The sequence below is a fragment of the Tamandua tetradactyla genome, chromosome 18 (genome assembly GCF_023851605.1).
Source record: "Tamandua tetradactyla isolate mTamTet1 chromosome 18, mTamTet1.pri, whole genome shotgun sequence".
NCBI lineage: Eukaryota > Metazoa > Chordata > Mammalia > Pilosa > Myrmecophagidae > Tamandua > Tamandua tetradactyla.
In genome coordinates, this window is record NC_135344.1 from 46,700,508 (window position 1) to 46,714,242 (window position 13,735).

At 41.7% G+C, this 13,735-nt stretch overlaps 1 protein-coding gene and 1 pseudogene across 4 annotated transcripts in view; both read right to left on the reverse strand.

Moving 5' to 3' along the window:
- Window positions 1-13,735, reverse strand: part of FHOD3 (formin homology 2 domain containing 3) — a 511,807-nt gene that overhangs the window by 214,839 nt on the left and 283,233 nt on the right. The window lies entirely within an intron of this gene.
- Window positions 2,960-6,187, reverse strand: LOC143662756 (keratin, type I cytoskeletal 18 pseudogene; annotated as a pseudogene).

A 13,735-nucleotide genomic window follows, 5' to 3' on the forward strand; every position in this document is an offset into this window, starting at 1 on the left:
GTTCAAACAAACTGATAATATGCAGGAAGAGAAGCAAAAGTATTTCATAAGAGACAAACTGATTTGCAACATGCAAAATTATTTATTCTGTATAATAAAAGAAACAGAAATTAGAACAATTAGGAGGTAGCATTTTCACTTAAATTGGAAGAGATATTTTAAGAAGAAATGATTAAGTATCAAATGCTCAAGGGGTTAAACAAGTAACTTCACATATTACAGGAGTCAGTGCAAATAGATACCAATCCTGCAGAATGCACAGCAAGCCAGGCAGCTGCTACAAAAGGTAAAGAAGGCAAAGTAACATTTGAGAGCCAATTTGAATTTCTATAAGCTTTTTCTCTGCAATCTGTTTCCCTGCAAAATTCTATTAACTGATCGCATTGGAGGAGGTTGGTCACCAGGAAATTAATGTCTGATAGAATTCAAGTTCCCAATCATATGATTTGTCAAAGCTTTCCCAGGATATCTTTCTTTTGTATCCTAGCCTAAGGCTAAAGCAATCCTCCTGTGAAACCCACTCCATACACAAGATGGCGCCAGATAGATTCAAGTAGATTCATGTTGTACAGCAAAACTACCAGCCTATATGAAGCTTGTGAGAAAAACCACACGCAAGCGTGAAAGTATGTATCCGAGTCCCAGGAGTCAAAAATGAGTGATTCATGTTTTTGGAAGAGTGAAGAGGATGAGACTATCAGAGTGGAGGGGAACAGCGCAGAAATAAAACAGGACTGCCCAGAGGCGATTCCTGTTCTCCCAGCCATCAAACTTAAAAGCACATCTATTACTTTCTCTGTGCCTCAGTTTCCACACCTCAGAAATGGGGATGGTACTACTACAGTCCCTACTTTACAGAGGCATTGTGGGGATTGAGTTAGAACAGTGCCTGACCAACAGTGAGTGTTCAATAAATGTCACACAATCTACCTCAACTGAAGTCAAACACCAATTACCTACTTAACAGAAGTGCATGTTGAATGTATCTCAAATACACAAAACGGGGGAGTAGGGCGGGCCGCGGTGGCTCAGCGGGCAAAGTGCTTGCCTGCTATGCCGGAGGACCTCGGTTCGATTCCCGGCCCCAGCCCATGTAACAAAAACGGAGAAACAGAATACAATAAAACAAGAAAATGTTTAAAAATGTTTCCCTTTCTTCCTTCCTTCCTTCCTTCTATCCTTCCTTCCTTCTCTCTGTCTTTCCTTTAAAAAAAAAAAAAAAAAAAAAACGGGGGAGTAAGTCCTATTTGGTCAGCAGTACTTGGCTGTTAGATGTAAGATGTAATGAAGAACTCCTTATCTGAACTGAGGACACAAAGGTTTTCTTCTAAAACTTTTTTATTCTCACCTTTATATTTAAATATATCATCAATTTTTTAGAAAATTTTTGTATAAGATATGCAGTTGAAGTTGAAGTTTTTTTCCCCCACAAGGATGTCCACTTGATCTAAAACCACTTGTTGAAAAGACCACCCTTTCTCTATTTCATGGCTCATGGGCCTTGCCAAAAAAACAATTGGCTATATTTGTGTGGATCTATTCCTGGATTCTCTGTTCTGTTCCATCAATTGCTGTATCTATCCATTTGCCAGTACATACTATCTTGAGTACGATAGCTTTATAGTAAGTCTTAAAATAAGGTAATATGATTCCTCCAACTTCATTCCTTTTCAAAACTGTTTTGGCTATTATAGTTCTTTTGATTTTTCATATAAGATTTAGACGCAGCTTATTTAAACCTACAAAAATTCTTTCTGAAAGTTTTGTGTGAATGGCATTAAATCATCTAGAGATAAATTTGGGGAGAATTAACATCTTTCCTATGTTAAATTTTCTAATCTATGAACCATTATGTCTCTCTGTTTATTTAGTTTCTTTGCTTTTTTCTGTGTTTTATAATTTTAACATACAGAGCCTATACATGTTTTATTAAATGTACAAATATTTCCTATTTTTTGGAGCGTGGTAAATACTGTTTTTTAATTCCTCATTTTTTTACTATTAGCATATAGGAATGAAACTGATTTTTACGTGGATCTTGTATCCTGCAACTTTGCTAAACATTATTTCTGGGAAGCTTTAAAAAATTAAAAAGATTCTCAGATTTTTTACACACAAAATAATGCTGTCTGTGAAGGATATATATTTTTTCCTTCTTTCCCAGTCCACATGCCTTTTCTCCCTTGCTTAATGCACCAGTTAAGACTGTGGCACAATGGTGAATAAAAGTGGTGAGAGTGGACATTTTCTCCTTCTTCCCAATATTGGGGTAAAACATTAGTCTTTTATTATTAATTGTGATTTTAGATGTAGGTTTTTGTTAAAGCAAGGAAGTTCCCCCTTAATTTCTAGTTTGCTGAGAGTTTTCTGATCATGAATGGATGTTGAATTTGTCAACTGTTTTTGTACATCAATTGATATGATCATGGGTTTCTTCTAACGTAACCAAGTTAAATTGATTGACTTTCAAACATCAAAGCAGTTTTGCATCCCCTGTTGGCCACTGTGCATATATATATTCCTGGATTTGGTTTGCTAAAGTTCTGTTGAGGATTTTCACATCTATAATCATGAAGGACATTGGTCTGTAGTATCCGGTCTTTGTCTGATTTTCATTCACTCATAATGCTGGCCTCATAAAATGAGCCAGGGAGTTTTCTCCGATTTTCTGTAAGGGACTGGGTAAAACTGATTTTACATCTTCTTGAAATGTTTGGCAGAATTCACCAATGAGACCACCTGAGTCTAAAGATTCCTTTTTCAGAAGTTTGCTAACTGAAAATTAAAGTTTGTTAATAGTTACAGTTAGTACAGTGGCAGGACTCAACAGGTTATCTATTTCATATTGGGTGAATTTTGGTTCCTTGTGGGAACTGGTCCACTTCATCTAAGAACTGGTCATCGTATTCTTTTTTGTGAGGATGCTGAATTTTTTATTGGCCACCCCGGGTCTGCTGCCTCAACGGCTCAGAACTTTGGTGTCAATGGTCTCAGACACTACTTTGCCATCCAGGATCCTGCAGGTGATGGTCTCGTGGATGGTTTGCATGGAGTAGGTGCTGTCCAGGGCGTCCCTGAGGCTGAGGTCCTGCCCGTCTTCTGGCAGGCGGCAGTAGGTGGCAATCTCAGCCTCCAGCTTGGCCTTGATGTCCAGCAGAGCCTTGTACTCTTGGACCTAGCACTTCCCCTCTGCAGGGGTCTGTGCCACCTCTGACTCCAGCTGCAACAGGACCCCATCGAGCTGCTCTGTCTGCAGAGCGTCCAGGCTTCCACCTCCCGCAGGCTGTTCTCCCAGCTGGGTTTCAGATTTCTCATGGAGCCCAAGTCAATTTCCAAGGACTGGGCAGTATATCTCAGCTCTGTGGGTATCATCTCAGCAGCTCCTATCTCAGCAGACTGAGAGGTGACCCCTGTGGAGTTCTCCTCAATCTGAGACAGGACTTATCCAGCTCCTCTCAGTTCTTTGAGGGCAACTCGTCATGCTGGGCCTGGATGTTGGCCATGATCTTGCTGAGGTCCTGAGACCTGGGGGCATCCACCTCCACAGTCAGCCCAGAGCTGGCAATCTGGGCCTGTAGGCCCTTTACTTCCTCCTCATGGTTCTTCTCCATGAAGAGCAGCTCCTCCTGAAATCCTTGATCTCTGACCACAGCTGCTGTCTCGTGCTTGACTCTGAAGTCATCAGCAGCCAGTCAGGCATTGACAATCTGCAGAAGGATGCAGGCATTGTCCATGGAATTTTCAAAGATCTGGGCCCTCAGTTCCTCAGTGGTCTTCTGGTAGCGGCCACAGTCCATGACCAGGGATCCCTTCTCTAGGTGTCCCCGAGTTTTGACCTCTAGTCTCCGATTCTCCATCTCCAGGCTCCTCATCCTGTCCAGGTAGGTGGCCAGGTGGTCGTTCAGGGCCTGCATGGTCTCCCTCTCGCCCTGGATGCCCTTCATTCCCGGCAGACCCCCAGCTATCCTGCTGGCCAGGCCCCCGGTTCCCCAGCCACCTGGGAGCTAGAGGAGCGGGAATCGGAGATCCAGGAGCCTGAGACCCTGGCGCCCACATAGACACTGGCGGCACTGCTGGTCAGCCTGACCCAGTAGCTGGGCAGCAGGGCAGAGCCCAGAGATTAGTAATTGGTAATGAAGGCGGTGGAGCTGGTGGAGTCGGTGGTGAAGCTCGAGCCGTCTGGGGAGGTAAGCAGGAGGCTGGAACTTGGGATATGGCCATCCACAGTATCCTTATTATCCCTTTAACGTTGTCGAGTCTAAAGTCTCTGCTTTCATTTCTGATGTTGACAATCAGCATCTACTCTTTCTTCATCCCTCTTCTCAATCAACTTTTTGTTTCAATGATTTTTCTCAATTATCCTTCTGTTTTCAATGTCATTCATTTCTATTATTCGTTATTTCCTCCCTTCAACTTGGGTTTATTTTTCTTTTCCTAGTTTTTTAGGGTGAGTGCTTATATTATTGGTTAGAGTCTTGTCTTCTTTTCTAATAAAAGCATTTAATACCATAAATTTCCCTCCAAGACTTGCTTCAATTGCATCCTACAAATTTTGATGTTGTATCTTCATTTTCATTTCGTTTAAATTTTTTTTTCAATTTCCTTCGAGAATTTCTCTTTGACATAAGGATTATTTAGAAGTGTGCCATTTAATTTCTGTTTGGAGATATTCCTGTTATCTTTCAGTTATTGATTTGTAGTTTAATTCCATTATGGTCAGAAATCATAATTTTACTTTCTTTAAACTTATTATTGTTTATTTTACGACTCAAAATATGATCTCTCTTTTGTTTCACACGCACTTGAAAAGAACGTGTACTCTACTGTAATTGAGTGAAGGGGTTTGAAAATGTCAATTAGATTTAGATGGTTGGTGTTGATGGTTCTGTTCAGTTTCTCTGTATCCTTGATGATTTCTACTTGTTCTATTGATTAATGAAAGAGGATCATTAGTCTCCAACTATCACTGAGGGCTACTCTATTTCTCATTTCAGTTCTGTTAGTTTTTGCTTCGTGTATTTTGAAGCTCTGTTGTTAGGTACATACACATTTAAGATTTCTGGGTAAACTGAGCCTTTATTATTACTTCTGTCTTTATCCTTCATAGTTTTCTTTACTCTGAACTCTACTTTCTCTAAAATTAATATAGCCACTTCAGTTTTCTCTAAATTAGTGGTTACATGGTCCTTATTAAAAGCAAGAAAATGCAGAAAACTACCTACAGCAATATAATTTCACGTGAGTTTCCTAGAAACAGCATTTAGTTGGATCTTGTTCTGTTTATCCATTCTAATAATCTGTCTTTCAATTGCTGTGCTAAGGCTAATTACATTTAATGTAATCACTGATATCTCTGACTTTCAGTCCATCATTTCTGTTTACTATATGTTCCCTTCGTTTTTATTCCTTTATTTTCCCTTTCCCGCCTTATTTTGGATGATTTCAACATTTTTTTTACTATGCTATTTTATGTTTCTGTTCTATTCCTTACATCTCTTTGTATAGATTTTTTAAAATACAGCTCTAGGGATTATAATATATATATAGTTAACTTTTCAAAGTCTACTTAAAATTAGTATTGTACATCTTCAAGTGGAATGGAGAAAACTTACCACTTCGTTCTCTTATCCTCCTGCCCTTTATGTTGCAGGTGTCTTATGTTTCTGTACTTTCAAGACATTAGACAATATTAATTTTTGCTTTCAATCAAATATATTTTAAAGAATTCAAGAGAAGAACAGTCTATTGTATTTACCAAGATACTTTTCTGTTTTTTTTTCATTCTTAAAGTTTCAAATTTCCCTCTCGCATCATTTCCCTTTCATGTGAAGAGCTTCCTTTAGTATTTCTTCATCTTAGAAAGTCTTTATATCGCCTTAAGTTTTGAAGGATACTTCCACTAGATGGACAATCTGACTTGACAGTTCTTTTCTTTTAGCTCCTTTTTCTCTCTGATACGTTTAGGTTCCCTGGGAGTCCCTGTTTTGGTCCTACAGCCAGAAAGCTGGAGAAACAGTTACCATGTGCTGCTACTTACTTGCTGTGAGTGCATCAGCTTATGGGGTCAGCAGTAGGACTGCACCTAACCCTGGTACCCCAGCACCTTCCAATCACAGGTTCAACCCCCCCAGACTCGTAGGAACTTACGTGCCACTGCAGCCACCATCACGGCCACTGCAGCCACCATCACGGCCACTCCCACAACCCTTTTCACCATGGGACTACTTAGAGCAGGGGTGCACGACAGCAGAAAACAGAGAAAAAAATAAAATGAAAGTCGGGGGATTTTTGAATGCTGAGTCTTTGGAGTTCCTTTTTCCTGGCTCTTTGACCCAGAACAATAGGGCTTCTTCTGGGGCTTTGTCCGCACGGGTGCCCACTTCCAGGTCTGAGCTGCTCTGGGTCCAAACCAGAGGACACCAGAGGAAGAAGAGTAAAACCACTATCAGCTCAGCAGTACTTCAACGTCAGTCTTCTTCCCTGATCTGCCTCCTACCATTTACTCTTCAGTCCTCAAATAGTTGCTCTACGCACTTTTTTAAAAAGCAGGATTTACAGTTGCATGTAGTGGAAGGGACAGGATCGTGTGTGTCCATTCCATCTCACCCAGAACCAGAACTCACTCCCCCCATTTATTTCTCCCCTCTTCCTCCTCTTACTTTTTTTTTTAAGCTAGAGGCCATTTACGCAAAAGAATCCTTAAAAGGAAGCCTAGCTGAGCACCTTCATTCTTGGGGGTCACCCTTATGAAGCTTATTCCTGCAGAGGAGAGGCTAAGCCTACTGATAATTAGGCCTAAGAGTCGGCCCTTAAGAGCCTCTTTTATTGCTCAGATGTGGCCTAAGTCTACTCAGCAGGTGAACTCACTGCCCTCCCCACTATGTGGGGCATGACTCCCAGGGGTGTACACCTCCCTGGCAATGGGACAGAACTCCCAGGGATGAGCCAGGACCCAGCATCATGGGAACAAGAAAGACTTCTTGACCAAAAGAGAGAAGAGAGAAATGAGAGAAATAAGAGAAAAAAAGTCTCAGTGGCTGAGAGGTTTCAGAGTCGAGACATTATCCACGAAATTATTCTTACACATTATAGAGATACCCCTTTTTAGTTTATGGTGCATTTGGAGTGTCTAGAGGGAATTACCTAAAACTCTTCAACTGTGTTCAGTACCCTTGATTCTTGAAGATGACTAACTATATAGCTTTTAGAATGTGACTGTGTGATTGTGAAAACCCTGTATCTGAAGCTCCTTTTAACCTGGGTAAGGATGGACAGATGAGTTAAAAAAAAAAAAAAGAATAAAAAATAAATAATAGTGGGAGATAAAGGGTAAAAAGTGGGGAGACTGAAATACTGTAGATCAATGAGAGGGAGGGGTAAGAGGTATGGGGTGTATGAGTTCTTTTTCTGGAGTGATGCAAATGTTCTAACAATGATCATGGTGACAAATACACAACCATGTGATGATGCAGTGAGCCGTGAATTATATACTGTGTATGGACTGCATGTGTGTGAAGATTTGGCAATAAAATTATTTTTAAAAAAGGGTGCACGAGTAGTTCAGTGGTTAGAATGCCTGTTTTCCACGCGGGAGACCTGGGTTCAGTTCCCGGACCATGCACCAAAAAAAAAAAAATTATTTTAAAAAGAGGAAATGGCAGTCATTGCTTGATGGGTACAGAGATTCTGTTTGAGGTTTGAAGAAAGTTTTGATAATGGATGGTGTTTATGGCAGCACAATGCAGTATTGTAAATGTAAAGAGCGCCACTGAATTAAACACTGAAAACAGTTTAAAAGAAGAAAAAAAAAAAGGAAGTCTAAGATATACAACAAATAACACCCAGATGCTTTGCTGGTCAGTTTGACCGCCTCCCACCTTAACACTTGCCCACCCCCCTATCTCCCAGCCAGAGGAGTGAGTCCTAAGGGGCCTGTAGCCTACGTAGCACCCAGACACAGGCTAGACACTGGAGCTCACTGAACGCTTGGATTTTCAAAAACCATTAGCGGGTTATAAAGTCAACTTAGGTGAGTCAAGAAAACAATAGAAAATATCAGAGCACATTGCATTTATTAAAGTAAGGATGGTTTATGTTTTTTTTCCATTTAAAATATTTTTTTTTCCTATAGGTCTCCAGACTCCTTCCCTTTCCTCACCCTCCACATCCAGTGAGTCACCTAATTCCTTCAACCTGCTGTCTGAATGGGCCTCAAATTCACCTTTGCCTTCCCTCCAGCAAGGCCTCAGGTCTGGCCTGCACATCTTTCCTGGATTACAGAAACTGCTGGTCCTGGCTGGTTCCCTTACCTCAACTTCCACAAAATCTTCTAGAGCATGAAATGCATCAGCTGAAGCTTGAAAGCCTCCTGGCTCCCCTCCTGCCTCGGGACAAGGCCAGGGTCCCTCACACCCCCAGCTGGCTGCTCCCTTTCAGCTTTTTGCCTGGCCACTGGGGCTCCTGGGGCTCTGAACTTCTCGGTACCATCTAAGGGCTTTGATTCCAAGACTTTCTATTTTTCTGTTATTTACATGTGCCTCCCATTTAAGAGAAGTCCTTATATATAAAATATATATTAGTTCTACAAACCAGAGATAGACTTTTTTTAAGAAAAAATTTCCTACACCAATGGAGAAATGCAAGAATACAATCCCAGATCGGTTATTTGCCTGCTTGTTCATGTCCTTTCCTTCAGCCAAGGATGCCTAAAATGCCACAAAAGAAGTTGAAAAATCATTCCTTCCTGGCACAGTCATCTGGCTTTTCAAACAAAGAGCTCTTAAATATTGCTACCCTGTGAAATCTTTTTAAAAAGCCCTTGTCCATTCTTTCTTCTTACTGTACATTACAATGAAATTATAGCACATGGCTCTCCTGTCAATGAGGACAAAGAGATCCATGCACTCCAGTACCTCTTGAAGGAAGTTGTTTACACTTGGGCCTAAGTATCTTTAAAGCATTGTAACTATACATATATTACAAATTTTGCCAAGAACCAGCCTTTTTTACATAATGGACAAAGCTTTGGTTTTTAAGCTAAGTATTCACTTGCATACTTGAGCCTACAGTTCAACCATGAAACAAAAGTTTCCTCCCACTGCAGTCTGAGTATTCCAGTTTGCCTTTCTGCATCGCCTTCACCCCCTGACTGGCTTTTCTTTTCATAAAAGCACCATGAAGGAAGGCCTATTCTAGAGCCAGTTCATAAGATCAGATATTCTACCACTGAGCAATGTGACTGCAAATAACTCTTATTTCTTTCTACCAGAAGTACAGAAAAAAAATAGACTAATGGTATGAAAAATAAAAGAAATATTACTGCATCATATGGGCAATTTTCTGCTATAAGCAAATATCAGAGGTCACTATGCTTTGGGGTTTTGTGGGAAGGGGGTGAACTGTGGCTTGCCCACTGGAGTGACAGTAGATCAGAGGCCTGTGCTGAGTGCCAAGAATGACACTGCTTTCTCCGACTAGAATAGAGCAGAAGGTCCGACAACCTGCAGTGAGAGTTTTTAAGGCATAGTTCTCCTCCAAAGAAGAGAAAAACAAAAACAAAAACACTACCATCCAAAAACCTTAATCTTCTGGGAAAGCATGATTCATTTTAAAGAAGGGATTTCAACCCTTCTTTAATCAGCTCATTAAAACCTACTCTTCTTAGCTCTGAAATGGATCTGCTTGTCCCTAATTTCCATTATTCACTAAAGCCCCAGTAAATATTGAAAAGAAGTTGATAATTGTGGCATTCTGGAACCGAGTGGAGACCCTGGAGTCCACCTTGTTATTCTCTCCCACTTAATTGTCTGCCTTAAAGAACAAGCCCAGGCCTGGTTTTTCCCAAGGGCAACTGTCAAAGAAATACTCTTTCAACACTGATTACTGCATGAAAATTAAGGAGAATAAGCTGCCAATTCTAGACTAAAGACAAGAATTTAATCAGCACAAAGAGCTCCAACAAGATGTCAAAGTTTTGAGTCCACGGCTGACATTTAGCAGTATTTGCAATGCAAATTTTCAAGCGCATTCTTAGAAAAATTGCCAACCTCTCCCTACCCGCAAAACACTCACGTCCCAAAAAAGGTCCCCCAGGTTACATTTTTAAGTAAGTTAGGCCTGTCTTAACCAGAGAGAGAGTCCTCCATCCAGGACCCCCTTATGTGCTTCTTTCTGATAGACCTGCCCACCAGGCCATCATGCAGCAAGTTCTCTGCAGCCTCTTCTCCCCTCTATCTCCACTCAAAGGACTGATTTGTTTCTGGCTTATTCATTTACCTTCTTACCAGCAGCAAAGTTTAAATTCCACCTTCTGATAGTAAAAGTTTAAACAAAGGTCCTCTCCAGCCACGGCCCTGGGAACAGCTTTCTCATAACCAGGCTGTTGGATCTCCAATTATACCTATGCTCCCTGGCCTCTCTCAATCCTTCCCACTCCACATTCCCCCATTTTTTAGATAAGGAGAAACCAAAGGAATGAAGAAGGGTTTAGTAGACTAGCAGGTTTTGAGCCTCTAACGTTTTTGGCAGGTTCCAGGTTTCTCTGTAGAAAGAAGAGTAGTAATTTTAATGATCTGTTCTATAATGCTCTTCCAGGACTTATAGCCAACGAAATACCGGTGGAAGTACTCAGCCTTCCCAGAGCGGCTCTCAGAGCCAGGGACAAAATGAGCCAGAAATGGGCCCTGCAGGAGCAGCAGTGGCTGGAACCCATCCTGCTCGCTCTTGTGTGTTTATTCTAAGCCTGGCTCTTCTCACAAGGGATCTGGGGTGGCACCATGAGTCAGTGACAAGGGCTTGGTCAGCAACCTGGGAGGCCTAGGGAGGTGACACACAGGAGATAAATATATGTGACAGCCACACACAAATGGCCTGCCTGCTTCCTGGTTGACAAAGGCAACCCACGTGGAGCTTGAAGAGAGCAATAAAGCCCAAGCAGAGTGGCGTAAAGCTCATAAATACCCCAAATCAGAGAAGGGCAGGGTTGGAATACGCCTGAGTAGTTAGAGAAGGTCCATGGAGAAAGGCTAAAAGAACCATACTTTGAAGAATGGGGCAAAGAAAAGACAGCTGAGCTTCTAAGACAGAAGAGAAAAGATACATGAGTGGTTCCAGCAATTTCTGTCGAACAGAGCAGCATCAAGAAAAAATCAGAGCTCAGACCCAGGGAGAAACTCGTTTGCATAGTGCCTTGACCATTTCCTAGGTCTAAAACTGCAAGCTACCCAGCTTCTGGAGCCTCAGTTTACACATCTATAAAATGGAAGGTAAATCCAACCTGAATCCCATGTCAGGATAAAACAAGACCACGTATTAGCACAGTATGTGGCTGGCAGTCAGACTTCTTGTGGATGTCATTATGTGCTAATTTCTCTGAGCTTCCATTCACTCATCCGAGACCTAACAGGGGTTTCACCTGGAGACCTCCAAGGCCCCTCCCCCCACTGCAATCTTCTATAGTTCCAAATAACAGATTACAAAGTCCTTTGCAGGATGTAATATGAAGTGATTGCACTAGGGGGCAAACTTCTATTACGTGTTTATATCTGCAATTTAAAGTACCCAGATGTGACTCCACAAATCTGGCTTTTTTTTTTATTATTATTTTTAATACACAACTTAATACAAATCAGCCCTCCCTAAAAATGAGAAACATGCTTTGAGATATTATATCCCAGTAGAATGGTCCTTTATTTCCCTCTACTTAGATAGCAGCACCTATAGAATCTTTATTTACTAAAACACCCCTCCAGCAGCTGCTGCGAATCTGAATCTAGGGACACATACCTGAGGGGATTCACTGCTGGCCACCTGCAGTCTCCAAGGTGTCCCTCCTGTGGTCCTCTGAAAAGGCCGTCTCCCTGTGTCCTGCAGTTACCTGGTTCCCAGCATCCCAGGTACCGACCCACCTCGGTGCAGGATCCTCAGCCAAGGCAGCTGAGGAAATTCATTGCCTTGGAAGCTCTAAACTACTGTCATCATCCCCTCCCCTTGGCTCCACCTCCAGCACCTGATTTAATTGGTCGAGGGCATGGACCTGACATCTGTGTTTTTCAAAGCTCCCCAGGTAATCTTCCTGCACCAGGAAAGGAATCACGGGTGGATACTAAACCAACCAGTACCCTAAGGGCTGGGCTTAGCCAAAGGCAGGCTCCCAAAGCAGCTGGGCTCTGGATCAGCAAAACCTGACTTTTTAACCAAAACTTGACTCAAAGGCAAACACATGACAAGCAGCGAGGCCCCTGCACCCTGAAGATCACCTGCCTTCCCTCCTCTGCAGCAGACAGTGGGGGCAGGTAGGAAGTGCTGATCCTCTAAGCCAGTCTGCTCCAGCCTCCACCCCCCAAAAGCTCCAAATTGCTGGCAATGGTTCCTGAGCATGATCTGGTATTTACCAAGCTTTACACAGCTGCATGTTTTGAGAGACATAGTTTCTAGCTTTTAATTTTAAGACTTTGTTTCTAAAACACTTCATGTAATACAGTAAATAATGTTCTTAGATAAACAAAACGGTCCCTAAAAGGACTTCCTTGTGAAATTCCATGGAGGCCTAATTGGGTTGCAAGGAGTTTTTAAAATGAGAACTCAGTGTCTCATCACTTGCCTGCCACACAGTCAAAGCTAAATTCTTTAGGAGTATTACAAGCTTGTCAATTGAACCTTTATGTAATATTAGGTGTATTTTATGACTTCAAACATAAAATATGCTCAATCTAGCCAAAGAATCAGAAAGCCTCCTATTGTGACCACATTCACTCGAGGCAGCCAGCCCTGACTTGATGATGTTCAAAGAAAATGAAAAATGATGACATTCCCTTCAAAAGAGAATAGCGATCAAATCTCTGTTGATTGTGAGAGTCCATTCAATAATCTGCCTTCCAAAAAATTGAAAGCAGATATGTGGATGCATTTTTAAAATCATTTCAGAAACACTATTTGGCTAAAGACTAATGGCCCAACATCCAGCACAGAAAATAATAAAAGTAAGGAAAACAATGTCTCTGGAGCCAGGTGGCCTGGGCTTGTGCTCTCTCAGTCGTGGGCATTTCCTGGGTTGTAGGTGGAAATGAGAGGGAGTCCTGCCCTCATGAGGCAGATGAGACCACCAGGCTATATGTCCATGGACTTCAAGGAAAAGGTTTATGTACCCTCTGTCTCCATGGCCGATGCATCTGGCTTCCATTTATTTAATAGAATCTCCTGGCAGCCGTAATCACGTGTTTGTTAGAACGGAATGTTTTACCATCCTAATAGTCATTATCAGCTGTCAATGACGAGAGCATTGTTTTCATTTCTATAAATACAAGCATTTCACATATCATCAGTTTCTGAAACTGAATAAATACTTTAGACCACGCAGTCTCAACAGAGGCAAGAACCAAGAAAAACTGGTTCTCGGGGACAGATAAAAACCTTCTGTGCCAGTTTGAAAAGGTTTATGTACCCTAGAAAAGCCATGTTTTAATCCTAATTCCATTTTGTAAAAGTAGCCATTTCTTCTAAGTCCTATTCAGTACTGTATGTTTGAATCTGTAATTAGATCATCTCCCTGGAGATGTGACTCAATCAAGAGTGGTTGTTAAACTGGATTAGGTGGAGACGTGTCTCCACCCATTCCAGGTGGGTCTTGATTAGTTTACTGGAATCCTATAAAAGAGGAAACATTTTGGAGAACGGGAGATTCTGAGAGAGCAGAGAAGACTGACAGAGCCACAAGAAAGCCACAACAGAGAAGCCG